Source organism: Mustela lutreola, chromosome 1, assembly GCF_030435805.1.
Source record: "Mustela lutreola isolate mMusLut2 chromosome 1, mMusLut2.pri, whole genome shotgun sequence".
NCBI classification, from domain to species: Eukaryota; Metazoa; Chordata; class Mammalia; order Carnivora; family Mustelidae; genus Mustela; species Mustela lutreola.
The window spans coordinates 141,196,149-141,210,853 of NC_081290.1; the positions used below are offsets into that span (position 1 = coordinate 141,196,149).

At 33.8% G+C, this 14,705-nt stretch overlaps 1 protein-coding gene and 1 non-coding gene across 5 annotated transcripts in view; one reads left to right on the forward strand and one right to left on the reverse strand.

The window, feature by feature from the left end:
* FBXW7 (F-box and WD repeat domain containing 7) overlaps positions 1–14,705 on the forward strand; it is a 230,778-nt gene that overhangs the window by 179,899 nt on the left and 36,174 nt on the right. The window lies entirely within an intron of this gene.
* Positions 2,260–2,366, reverse strand: LOC131822864 (U6 spliceosomal RNA). The gene has a single exon (XR_009350349.1). It is a non-coding gene; the product is annotated as a U6 spliceosomal RNA (small nuclear RNA).

Genomic DNA, 14,705 nt, shown 5'->3' on the forward strand with positions numbered 1-14,705 from the left:
TTATTCTGCTAATATATATTAGGCATACTCCCTGTATGTGTTGCTACTATAACAGAGATGAATAAGGCAGAGACCTTCCTTCCTTTAAGGAGGCTACAGATGCTTTTCTGTCTCTGAGAGATGTATCTAATTGTCCCCATTTTGTAGTCACATCAAAATCAGAGGAACATGGATTAATTAATGTATTCAACAGATAAGCATCCATTAATTGCCAGGCACTTCAGATATATTAGTGAACAAAGCAGAAAAAGTCCAACCTTTTATATAAGTTAACATTTTAGTGACCCTGAGAATTCTGCCTATGATTGGACAACATGTTTGGTTTGTTCCAGTATACATTGTGTCACCAGACTGCTTCATTCTGTGGTACACTTTTCTAAATCATCTGGTGGTAATTTGTCTTATAGTTTCTCTGAATGTATATGTGGGTACCTACATACATATGCATGTATACATCGACGCACACTTTCTCTGGCTTGGTAACTTTATTGATATGTATAATCTATTGGTTTTCAAATACTGTTAGATAGTATCTAACACAGAATAGTATTTTGAGGTTCTGAAAGATTAAATATGATTCTATTTTATTTCATTTTTCATATCCTTGGAAGAAAACTTCAATAATATCCTACCGGGCTCACCTAGTGATTTCTTTCTGGATTGTTCCTGGGTCAGATTAGAGTTCTTGGCCCTATTTCTGACTTGTGGAAAGCTGCATAAATTAATGTGTGTTTCACATAAAAATCAGTTAAATAATGGCAGATATTTATATATATTTTAGTAGATATGTTTATGGTAGGTATAAATAATGATAGGGATAATTTAAAGATTTTATTCACTAATTTGACAGAGAGCCAGCAAGAGAGGGAATGCCTGTTGTGGAAGTAGGAGAGGGAGAAGCAGCCTCCCCACTGAGCAGAAAGCCCAGATGCAGGGATCAATCCCAGGACCCTGGGATCATGACCCAAGCTGAAGGCAGATGCTTAACTTGACTAAGCCACCCAGTGCCCCTAAGATTTTTTTTTTTAAGATTTTATTTATTTGAGAGAGAGAGAGACAGAGAGAGAATGAGAAAGAGAGCATGAGAGGAGAGAAGTCAGCTGGAGAAGCAGACTCCCTGTTGAGAAGGGAGCCCAATGTGGGACTTGATCCTGGGTCTCCAGGATCATGACCTGAGTCTAAGGCAGTGGCTTAACCAACTGAGCTATCCAGGCACCCCAAGATTTTTTTAATATGACAGAAATTTCACCATAGAAGTAATGGCAAAAAGGACTAGCATTTGTGGTAAAGTCAACAACATTCTAAATGTTAGGAGTTACAATTCAGTTACTGCAATTTACATTCCATTTACCTCTTGATGCAGCACATCTTTTTATTTGCATGCATAGTGTTTTATTCCTAAACTGTGAGAATATAGATATTTTTAAATAGTAAATCAAGTTTTCTCTTGTAACTTTGGTAGTCTTTATATAAATATTCATATATTTATAAACTTTATTGACATTTATGTAGGTCTAGAGGAAAAGCAAGTAGGAGCAAGTATTTCTCAAACATTATCAAATTAATACTGACTCTAAAATCACATGGATAGCTATTTGTTTATTGTTATTCTGTGATATTTACATGTAATAATAGAGAAATCAGTTTTGAGAGAAAAAATGTAATATTGGATGAACTTCTCTTAAATTTTTCTCCTTTCTAGTATTAAAAATGAAAATTGAAACTTGTGGGTTATTCTTATATTTAATTACATTTTTATGTGTGAGTGATTTCATATAGTTCACTTGGGAGCAATTTAAGCTTAAACAGCTTTTCAATAATCCACAGAAATCTCTGCATTATCACTTTGGATTTTAAAATGTCATTGTTGCTACTAGTTTGAACATGTAGGGGCAGTATAATACTGTTTTTGTAAATCTTGTCTGAATTTGTGGAATTTTTGAATCAGTAAGTGGTGTTAAAAGTTTGTTCTTTCCAAAAATGTAGCTAGCTGTATGTCTTACATTTAAAAGGATGAATGGGACTGTTTAAGTTCGAACAATTCTTTCAATTTAGGTTCTTATATATATTATACAAAAGTTTTTATATTATGGAAACTCATGGCCCTGATTTATATTCGAAGTCAAGGAATATGTTAAGCTAGTTAATAAGAAAAATGTACTTTTATTGTTAGACAGTAAAAATGAGGACATGCAAGTGGATTTGCAAAAATAGACAAAATGCTAAAATTAGTGCAATTTTGCTCTTTTTTTAAAAAAAAGAAGTATGCAATGCTTCACGAATTTGCGTGTCATCCTTGTGCAGGAGCCATGCTAATTTTCTCTGTATCATTCCAGTTTTGGTATATGTGCTGCCAAAGTGAGCACTGAAATTAGTGCAATTTTGCTCTCATTCTATCGGTACCAACCTTTTCAAAAATGGATGTTTAACTATGAGAATTTTTAAATAAGGACTTAATTTTTCAATCTGACAAGTGAACAAAACTTGGATTACTAAATCTTATTTTAAGATTCTTTAAGTGGTATTTTTTTTTCAGTATCAGAATGATTAGGGTTATTACAAAATGGATAGTTTTTTTCCCATTAAAATTGATTTACACTCAGAAACAACTGAGTAGTTTTCTTTTCCACTTATTCAGTCTATAACTTCTATGAGTCCAGGACGGCTTTAGGCATTTGGAGTACAGTGGTGAATGGCACAGACTTAAATCTTCATCCTTATGAAGTTTATAGCAGAATAGCAAAGTGCTTAACAGCATAGATGATAGAATCATTTAGACTTAGGATTACATTCTTAGCTTCACCACTTACTAAGCCTCATCTGTAAAATGGAGATAGAAGTACCTACTTCATAGGATTATTGTAAGAATAAAATGAAATAACCTATAGAAAGTATGGTTCTGCAAGAAGAACTTAAAAACTGTTGTGAAGTTCACAAGACTTTTTTTTTAAGATATGTTGATTAAAATAACAATTCTCCTGACATGATAATACATATTTCTTTTACTAATGGTTAGTGTTTTAAATATTTTTTCATTTTTCGTTTCTTCAAAAATGTATAGTACCAATTTTGAACATTTTTCTTAAATAGTTTCCTGAGTGACTGTTAATCTCTAAATGGAAAGCTACTGCACATAAAAAGTTAATGTGATTTGGTTCTACTTACATTATGTAGATTCATTCAGTGTGACTATCATATGTATAAAAGTTAACCCCATTATGTCTTACTAAATTAAGGTAACATGTGCTATCTTAGTATTTTGTTTGGAGTCTCTCAGATGTTTAGAATAAATATGTTGGCTTCAAATGCCCATTATTTTAAAACAATTTAAATTGCTATATAAGAACTAAAAATAGAATTTATTGATTCACATGTTGGTTGCTAAAATGTCTAGCAAATAGTTTCCATTATGATCTTAAGCGCTGACTCCATTTCTTTCCCTAGAGGCCCCAAAATAAGTTAATTAGGAAATGGAACATACTTGTTAACATATTTGAAAACTACCTTGTCATAATGGTCCCTGGAATATCATTACTACATAAGAATTGAGACTTAAAACATTTAAAGAATTGATTCACAAGTCTTAACAAAAGTGCTTAGAAATTTAGATCTTCCTTTGGTACCCTGTACTGCTCTTAGTTCTCTTTATTTTTTAATTATGTGGAAACCCCATATTTAACACATACGCATGTGGACGAACATGCACACACACAAATGTGTATTCCCTGCCCCCCCCCCCAATTCCCCCAATACACACAAATGAAGTTCTCACCCACCCGACCTCTGTATAGTAGCTTATCTGCAGTGTTCATGCTGCAACTGCTGCATTGAGGGGAAGTGGTGTTCTGCCGTTTTCATATTAGCTTTGTTATCGTGCAGTATTTTCAGCTGCTCATACTCATTACCATACAGCTGGTATGTAGAGAAGAGAAGGAAGCAAGCAGAAGTTGTACTGTCTACAAGAATAAGACGCTCTTTTGCAGATGGGGTGTTGGCAGATGGGGCATGTATTTGAACAGGTTTTACTAATAACAGGATGCATTAAAAATCATTCTGAGAAAGTCCTTAAGGTCAGTGCCATGAATTCAAAGCTTGAGAGGTTGTTCAGCGTTTTGTAGACCTTTTTAGAATATTAATTAACTCTAATACAAAAAAGTAATAAATGGCCAACCACAGCCTCTTCTAAAAATATTTTTTTATCAGTTTTTCCTTTTTCACTTTAGGATATTTTCTCTTTAATGTATGTTAAAGAGCATTGAAACTGCTTGCTAGTGTCTGTCATCATCTTACACTGTATATCTTCAATATATTTACTTAAAATTCCCATACTGTGATTATATACAAAAGTATATAAACTTTGAGCAATGTAATACGTTTTCAGATTTAATATATAAGTGTTAAAATATTTCTTAGAAGATGAAAACAAAAGAAAATTTAGAAATGCCTCTTTTTGTATTGTTGACTCCATTGAAGTTTAAGATGAATTATGTTCTATCTCCATTCAAAGTTAGAAGTGAATGGTATGCCCCAGAATGAATCTCTTTATTATTATTACATGCTTTTCATATTCACAAAACCAAATGAAGTAGTAATGAAATAATTATCAGTAGCTTAAAAAAGTATTTCAGTGGGATCTTATTCCTTTTGACCCTTTTCATTAACTGTAGTGTTTCTTGGTAGATCCTGTTTCAGTGGGAGATTGTGATAAAAAGCAGCTAAAGCAAAATAAAAATAGCCAATCAAATGTAAAATATGTAGTATCCAATTTAATTTTAATGGAAATGGCACTTAGCCTGTTACTTTGTTCATAGAGAGTAAAATACGTACTGCCAAAGATTGTTTTTCCTTTTTTTTAAGCAAATATTATGCTTTTGATAACTCTCAAACATTCATGCTTCAGATTTCTTTTTTTTTTTTAAGATTTTATTTATTTATTTGACAGACAGAGATCACAAGTGGGCAGAGAGGCAGGCAGAGAGAGAGGAAGCAGGGCCCCTGCTGAGCAGAGAGCCCAACGTGGGGCTCTGTCCCAGGATCCTAAGATCATGACCTGAGTTGAAGGCAGAGGCTTTAACCCGCTGAGATACCCAGGCGCCCCTCATGCTTCAGATTTTTTATCAGTAAAATGGAGATACAAAAATGCTATCTGTTGTGGGGTGCCTGGTTGGCTCAGTGGGTTAAAGCCTCTGCCTTCAGCTCAGGTCATGATCCCAGGGTCCTGGGATCGAGCCCCGCATTGGGCTCTCTGCTCTGCGGGGAGCCTGCTTCCTCCTCTCTCTGCCTGCCTCTCTGCTTACTTGTGATTTCTCTCTGTCAAATAAATAAATAAAATCTTTAAAAAAAAAAAAAGTCAAAAATGCTATCTGTTGAGTTAATACCAATGAATAAATAAAATACTTTAACTGAGATTTGTGGGAAATGATGTACATATTTAATGTTAAAAGCGTGTATGGCCCTTTGAATAGTAAAAGTTTGTATTCTGTTGGGCATTTTTAAAGCTACAGGAAGTCCTAAGCCAGGTTGACTTTTAATAACAAAGATAATTGCATTTTTGTTGTATATCAAACTGTATTTTCTTCCAGTTTGGTTTATAATTCATTGGTAATTGGTAAATATCTAGAAAATTTTATTATTTTTGCCTGAAGGGGAAATACGTGTATATAGCTATATAAGATACTACAAATAATATTATATATAACATAGCACTAAATAAATAATAAATTTATAAAATGTGTTCACCTGTATCACCTTTCCTTATGAAAATTATGAGTTTTTCAAATCACATAATTTCAAATCAATAATTTCCAGTTATTGTAAATCTGTCAATATTGATTAAGGTGCGTGTTACATTGTTCATTATCTCATGTAAATATTATTTATTGATACCCTGATAAGTGTAAGGACTACATAAGCAGCTGAGGTAAAAGAACCAAAATGAAAGTGGTCACTGCTTTCATGGAGCTTAGGGTTTAATGGGGAAGATGGGCAAATAATGTGTCTACACTCTGACAAGGTATTGGTTCAAGTACTGTGATTAACAGCTTTAGAACGGGGAGAAGGTAGCTCTGAGAAGGAAATTGGAGAAGGCCTATACACAGATGATTCCCATGTTTTTATCTCCAGTCTAGACCTTTGTTCTGAGTTCCCAGAGCTACCTGGAGCATGATTTCCTCACCTGGATATGACCAAACCAAATATGACCAATCATGGACTTCGTGATCCTCCCTACCCCAGAAAACAAAAACAAGCAAACTTGTCTAGTGTCTGACTCTTGTCTAGTATCCTCTCTCATGTCCCATCCTGTTGCATAAGAAACTTGGGTCTCATCCTTGATAACTCCTCCTCCTTTATTCTTCACAACTAATCAATCTGTCACCAATGCTATTCATTTTATGTCCTAAATATCTCTTAAATGTTCACTTCTATTCATCTTTGTTTCACCCAGCTAGTCTAAGCAACTATTCTCTCTTGCTTGGTGTCATGGAATAACTTCCTCACATAATCTCTGCCACATCCACTCTCCCATTCTGGTTTTAATATTACATTTAGAAAGATTTTTCAAGTGGCATATCTGATTACCTCCTTCCCCTGACCAACATCCAGCATAAGCTTTTCTTTACTCCTGTGGTAAAGACCTTTATGAGGTCTTGCATAATCTAGCCCTTGTCTACTTCTCTAGCCTTATTCTGTACTTGCCATAGAACCTCTATTCTATAGTAGGGGTACCCTTCCCCCACCACAACACATTTTAGTCATTCCTTCAGAGAAGTCTTCTCTGAACCCCCAGACTAGGTAAAAACCTTAACATAATGCATTTTCTTAACACTGCAGCATTTACCTGCCAATTTTATCTCTACTTTGTTTTATTTCATTGTCTTCCTCTCCTACCACACTATAAAAGCTCCTATCACAGCCATGAAGCTGAGACTGTCCTTAACTTGTATATGATAGGCATCCAAATAAATACAACTGAATGAGTGTTTGCAGGAAATTAAAATAACCATTTAAACCTACATTTGTTGTAATTATGTATCCCAGGTAGAATACACATAATTAGTTGAAACAGTATAGGATAGAATCACAGAGATATGCATGTATTGGAACTGATGTTTATACCTAGGAAGTGATAACCACACATGGATCAAATTCACATTTTTTAAAGATTGATTGGTCCTTACAAAAAGATCTGTGTGATGAAATTAAGAAGCAGGACCAAAGCATAACCACATATTGAAGCATATGTTGTATATATACCCCGAAAAATACCCCCCACACTATTACTTAGTTAACAAGTCACGTATTTTTAGGCTGTCTACTAAACTAAAAAAGTCAAAACCAAGTGGGAGTCATAATTCCCTGTTAAATGTTTTGGAGTTGTAATAACCAATGAGAACATTTAAAACATTTCTTTAGCATTAGGATACATAACTTTTGCCAGTTTTCTATAGTGTTCAGGTAACTTGGGTAAGGGAGAAAGACCTACTATCTCTTTCAAAAGGAGGCTCCAATGAGATACTTTGCTGTATTCTGTTCTCAACTCTTTTTCATTATTTCATGTTTTAGAGATATAAAGAAAAATGCATGAGGGAGTGAAGGTAAAAACAGTTCTTGTGGGGGGACGGTTAGAAAAGGAAGCAAAAATGCATGTATTTCTGTAAGTACCTGTCATCAGATAGATTTTCATTCGCTCTGCCTACCAATGGCTACCTACACTCAATATAATGTCAAAGATAATGGGAGCAGGCCTTCACCAAGGAGGCACTGGCAGTAGTGTATTAATTCTTTGTCAAGCTGCTCTTGATAAATTCCTAGCAGTAAAGTGTATCAGAGTACACAATTAGCTATCTAGTTTGTCTCTTCTTTCTCTGTGTCTGCTATGACTCTAACATAGATTTCATGCACACATCATACATCTGCATACTGAAATTGCATGGGAAACATCCTAGAGATTTATTAACTACCAATACTTACTGCTATGTAGGTAGAAAACCCTGTTCTCATTTTCTGTAAACTGGAGACCAAGATTTGCCTGTCTTCAAATCCCAGCCACCCTATAATGGTTGTATGCCCTTGGGGAAGTTACTTGAGCTCTTGGCACCTGTTTCCTCATCTGAAAGACTGTACCTACTTCATGCAGTCATTAGATAGCTTCAGTGAATTTTATATAAGCATCTAGAAGAGTGCCTGTCAGTTCTCTTCTCTGTATGCTTCATTTTCTTAAGAAAACTTTATTTTTTAAAACAGTTGCTTATTTAAGCTGGAATAGTTTATATTTTTAATGGTGGGCAGTAAAGGAGCACTCAAATTAAGTGTAGTATTGTTTATTTTCCCTTTTTTCTTTAGGTTTAAAATATTACCTGTGTTTCTTGGAATATCTCTTCCTCTTTCTAGCTCTATGCATTGTCATATAAATTGAGCAATTTCCTTTAACAATTACATTGATTTGTCCTTTTTAAAAAATCTATTTGACTGTCCTTCCACCCAAATTAGTAGTTTTTCCAGGACAGAGATGACATCTTGCTCAGTTTTGCTACTTTTTGCTTAGTGCCTGGCTTTCAAGAACCCTGGCTAGATATTTCTTGAATGTAGCAGATGTAGATCTATCAAAATAAAATGTTTGAATCACTGTTTAGTTTTCTTTCTCCCACCTTGTTTCATTGTTTAGAAAACAGGAAACCATTATATGGGGCAGGATTCATTTGGATGAAACTAATAATATTGCAGTGGAATTTGGGTTTAGAGGCTCACCATAAGTTTTTCTAACAGTAATTTCCTTTTTCTACACTACCTATGTGGAAAAACAAGTGTAATACATTTCACAAAGTTAAAGTCTTTGAAATAAATGAATTGGTGGGGAGTAAATTACATCTTGGTCTAACAAATCTGTTTTTTTTTTTTGCAAAAGCTAGTTGAGTAAAAATATCTTTAAAATACCATTTAATTTTAATCTCTTTACATTGTGATCATGATGATTACCATGTCTTCATTTAACATCTCTTGAAAAATATGTTCTTAATATTTGTCTCTTGATAGAATAACTTTAAAGGAAAGGCTGAAAATGAAGAGGGGTGTGTGTGTGTGTGTGTGTGTGTGTCTTTATCCCAAGAGCTAACAGAATATTACAACTTTAAGAATATTCCGTAGTTCAACATCTTTTTGCTAACTTTGACTTTATGTGCTTTAGTATAGTTAAGCTATTCCTCATAGGATTTTTTTTTCATGTTTAAGAGTTTGAACATGTATTGACTCAATTAAAAAGAATTGAAGATTCAGTTTTTCAGGAGTGTTCTCAAATCACCTTGTAACGGTTCTCAGTGGACCAGCTGTATGCACAGAGAAGTTTTTAAATTGCAGTGCACATTTGTTTGGTAGTCATTGTCCCATCATTATATACCAGGAGTTCACACAGCTGGAAGAAAGCTCACGATATCCATCCTGCAGAAAGAACTTTTTAGAATCATGTATCATGTGTGGCAGACTTTCAAAGTTAATTTTTAAATATTTGGAAGTCTTGAGTGTTTACAGATAAATGCGTTCTTAAATATGAAATAGCTTTTTAATAAAGAACATAACTTATAAATAAAATATTTCTATTATAGTGGTTTTGCCAAAATGTCAAAGTGTTCCTGACCATTGATCTTACGGTTCACTGTGAATAAAAAACTACTATAGATCGTATACCTTTTCAGGTGAATAGTTATTTTGAAAATATTTCCATGACAGGCAAAATTATGTCAAACCACATTTATGACCCATCTATTTTGAGCAGCCTTTTTTTTGTACTCTGCTTTTATATACTGAATCTTTATAGTCTGTTGGAAGTTCCTAAAAAGGTAGGGGATCATGTAGGCATTATGCCAGTCAGATAATTCTTGATTCTTTCAAAGCAAAGAATGCAGTTTGTTAAATTATATATACAGTAATTATTTTAAAATGTAAATTGATGTTTCTAAAATGAATCTTTAGAATCCTCCTTTTTAAATGTAGTGGGGCATGATTACTGGGTTCTTCCATCCTTACTTGACAGCTGTATCAAACACAGATACTTAAAGAGTAGGCAAGCTACTCTAAAGTAAGTAAAGAATTGATTAAAGCTCACCATAATGCATACTTTCCAGAGTAAGAACCTGGGGTGATTTATGTTTCTTAGTGGCCTACCACCAATATGGAATTATTAAGTGTTTTTGAATAAGTGAAATAAGTCCTAGTCCACAGACTTTGATTCATAGCTAGAGTTTTTAAAAAGATTGGTTAAAGTTATCCCCTCTTATTTTAAATTCTTCTGGAGATTTTGTAAAATGACTGAGATGAGAAGAGAGGCTATATTTTAAAAAGCGTAATAAGTTTGAATCTGGACTTTATGTATCTGCTCGTCAAATTTTATAATTGGACATAATTATCAGAATTGGGAAGCAAACCAATAAAAGATTACCGAATTGAGAAAAACATGTATTTTAGATTAAGCATATCTTGGATGACTACATGCTAATAAGGGTGTACCTAAGTAGGGTTGTACATGAGGCTGTACTAAGATTTTGGAAGGCTTTTTCCAACTTTGAGATTCTGTGATTATTTTCTGGAATTTTTTATGATCACAGAGAAGTAAAAAGTATACCTTGGGTAAAATCCTTTTGTCTCTAATAACTAAAGGTAACCATGTCTTTCACCATTGTAGACATTTGCTAAAAGAAGGCTGGTAGATCCATCTACAGAGATCGGAGCCCAACATCTCTGTCTTTCTCAAAAAGAGTAAATTATCAAATGTAAAGATAAAATCAGAACATAGAAAGTAGAAGAGCAAGGAAATAGAGATATGATATAGTAGATACTCCTCCATTCTTATAGAATTGAGTTACCTGCTATAAAGATTTAGTATAGTGCTTGGCACATGGTGCAAACTAAGTCTTATTTGCTATTCCAATTCTCTTTCCTAAGTTTAGGAACCTTTAGGGAAAGGCGCTCAGTTGGAGAGTAAGTATGAGGAAACGGAAGAGTAATTGCTGGATGAAAGAGTTGAAAGAGTTCAAATACAGCTATATATTGTCTCTGTATTTCTAATTTCAGCCAGTGAGAATTATTTTGTGAGCTATCTTTAATTTTATATGCATTTTTGAAAGTATAAAAAATAATATAGGCAAAAATACATAGAGAAGTTCTTTTGTGTTTACTCTCATTCTAGAAATCCTCTAATGAGGTCACATTGCACTTAGAGTTAAATCCGAACTCTTGACCATGATCCTCCTACATGATCTGGCCCTTGGTTATCTGTCTGACATCATCTTGTGCCCGGCACACCATCCTAGCCAGACTGGCCTTATTCTTGCTGATCCTAGGTGCTGCTACTCTTTCATTTTGACTTAACAGTTGTTTCCTGGGTGTTGCCATTCAAAATTAGCCATACTTCTCTACTACCCTTAGTACCTACATCTTTCATAGCACCCTGTTTTATTTATCTCTTAAAATTAAGCATTATATGAAATTATCTTACTCATGTATTGTCTACTTATTATTTGTCTTCCCCTTCTCCTAGAATGTAAACTATGTGAGAGCAGAAAGCTCATCTGCATTGTTTGCCATCTTATACCTAGAGCCTAGAACAGTTATTAGCAGAGTAGGTGCTCAAAGGTTATGCAAGTAAATTTGTTTATTGGCAGGTAAGAAAAAAGAGGAAAAAGGTCTTCTTATTAAGGCACTTAGATGACCACTGTGAATATATTTATGTATTTACATAGGCTTTTCTCTAGGCATACATACACATATACTTAATATTTGCATATTTATTCTATAAAGTACCATACTTTATATCATGTGTTTGAATCTTACATACCTTCTACTTTACAGTAGCCCTTTTCCTAGTTCTGACATGATGAACAGTTTCTATGACTTGAAAATTTTTTACAATGAAGAATTTTCCTTAAAAGGAGGCTTTGAGTTTGGGGGCTAGAGGGGCAGGTCATGAAGAGAAAGGGCTGAATGTAAAACAAGATGTTTAATTTTCCAAGCAAGTTATGCATTTTTTTTTTCTTAACATCAGATGTCCTTTTCCAACATTTTGGTGAAAGTCAATGAATTATGTACCCTACTGCCCTGAATTACATTTTTTATTATTTTTTTTCATCAAGTTTGGGAGAGATTATAAGGTTTGAATGAGTATTTATTTAAGAAATCTCTTCTTTCTGCACCAGTCCCCCCTTGAGTACAAGCTGCTTGTGTGTATGATCTTGTATAAGTGCCTATTGAAACAGAAGGACCCCCTATTAGTCAGTGTTTATAACTAAATAAAAAGTCAACAGTCTTTACACCCACACAGTAAAGTTCTTCTTGTACAGAAAGACACATATTATACCTAAAATGGGAGAATGAGTCATGGCAGAAAGTACTTTTGAAGAAACCATTACTAGTAAGTTAAAGAATATTTTAATTATAATATTTTATGTTTGTATATGGAGATATATTACTAAATAGGTTATGCTCTGATGAACCTTGTGAGACTGACTACTAGAAGACTTACAGATGATGTTAATTCTTCAAGCTAATGACAGTGGTAGTTCCACATATATCTTTGGCCCACAAGGGATGGTTTCCTTTTTTCTCCTCAACATCTACCAAATTTCTGTTTTTTAAGCTTAGAAACAAAAGCATTTTATATGAGATATTTTCAGACTGTTGGAATTATTTTTTATTTTCTGACCTCCTAAACTATCCAATTTGGCACTTGATAGATACTGTTTTCTATTAGTTTCTTGTCTTACAAGCTGGATTTTAAGTATCTTGGGGAGAGAAAGGTTATTACTGTAATGTTTTTATTTGTCCTCAGTAGGATTTTACAGATATTGGGATATAGGTGGTTATTTCTTAATTATTTTTAAATTAAATCTTTCAGGTTCTGTCACCTTTTCCTCAATCGCTACCATGTCTTTGCTTCAGATTTCTCACATGTAGCAGAAGCATAGTCATATGGACCCAGATAATTATTCCATGAACTGAATAACCAAGATTTAGTTATAGTTTGCATATGTAATTGCTGTTTGCAAAATGTAATTTTTTCCCCTCTTTAGCAATGTCTGATTTTTTTTTTTTTTTTTTTAGCTTAGTTTGTGATTTTTTTTCTAATGCAGTAATATCTCTGTATTTGTTTACCTGGATGGTAATTTCAAACTAAATCTGGCTCACCTTGTTTTATTTTACATATTCTCAAGAAACTAATTCAGTTTGAGTTCTAAAAGTCAGATGTGTATAGATGACCCTATTCTGTGTCATAAATTCAATGGATGAAAAAAAAAGTTTTTCTTAATTATATACTGTCTTGTGCCTGACAAATCCTAGATGCTAAATAAATGCTTAATTAATGAGTTAAGAGTGGGAAATAGCTCATTGATCAATACTGCCACCTGCTTGCCTAGGGAAAATGTAGATGCTGGGCATACATGCTATTTTAATTCATAATACCTGTGATAGGATAGGCTATTAACTTTTCAATTTCAGTTGTGAACCTTTTAATAACTCATATCCCAGGGGCGCCTGGGTGGCTCATTCAGTTGAGCCTCTGCCTTCAGCTCAGGTCATGATCCCAGGGTCCTGGGACCAAGTCCCAATGCATTGCTCCCTGCTCAGTGGGGAGTCTGCTTCTCCCTCTTACTCTCCCTCTGTGCTTTCTCTCTCTCTCTCTCAAATAAATAAATAAAATCTTAAAAAAATAAAATAAAAAGAACTCACATCCCAGAAAGTTAATGACAGTGGGTTAGTGAGATTTTAAAAAGCTTTTCCAGCCTTAGCATGCTTGACATTCCTTTCTTTGATGTTGAAGTTTTGAGCTGTCTCTAATCTATATTCTATGCTGGGGCAAGACAGCTAATTATGGTAGGTAGTTTTTCTAGTGTAATATCAGAGTAAAGAATGTTGTTGTGATAATAATAAAATCACTGACATAAGACTATAAACACATTCTTTTATTATAAAATGAAAGTAAGTCTTTAAATATTAGCAATATAAGGGTACCTGAGTGGTTCAGTCAGTTAAGCATCCTTCTCTTGATCTCAGCTCAGGTCTTGATTTCCGGGTTGTGAGTTCAAGCCCCACCTTGGGCTCTGTGCTGGGTGTGAAGCCTACTTAAAAGAAAATGTTAGCAAGATAATGAAAAGAACCAATAATATTATAATATCAATTCTAATACAATAGATAGACTTTTTAGTACTAACTATAACATATTTATGCTTTAGATAAATGATGCCATGGTTGCTACTTTTGCTTATATGGTTGCTACTGTTTGCTAATATGTCCAGTTATTCAAAAACATTATTTATTATGTATCATTTTTCTACTGTGGCTTAGAATAAGATGGGAATCTTCTTGGAGTAGATGGTAGTGGAAAAAGATGTATTAAATCAATAACAATGAGGTATGATAAGCATAATAATAAAATAATTATTTAAAATGGAAATAATGAATTCAGAGTCAAGGTGGGAAAATTATTACTGCTTCCCCTGTTGACACCATGTATAAAGATACATCTCTGAAGATACATGATTCAGTGAAGACTGCTTTACTATTTATATTTTTCTCACTATTCACATGTAGATTAGTTTTGGTTTATGCCCATAACTACAACATGCCCTTCTAAAAACTTAGTCATCCCAACTAATTTTTCAGAGGGGCCATTTCTTTTATGCTAGTTCACAGGTTAATCATTCTACTGCCTTATTTCC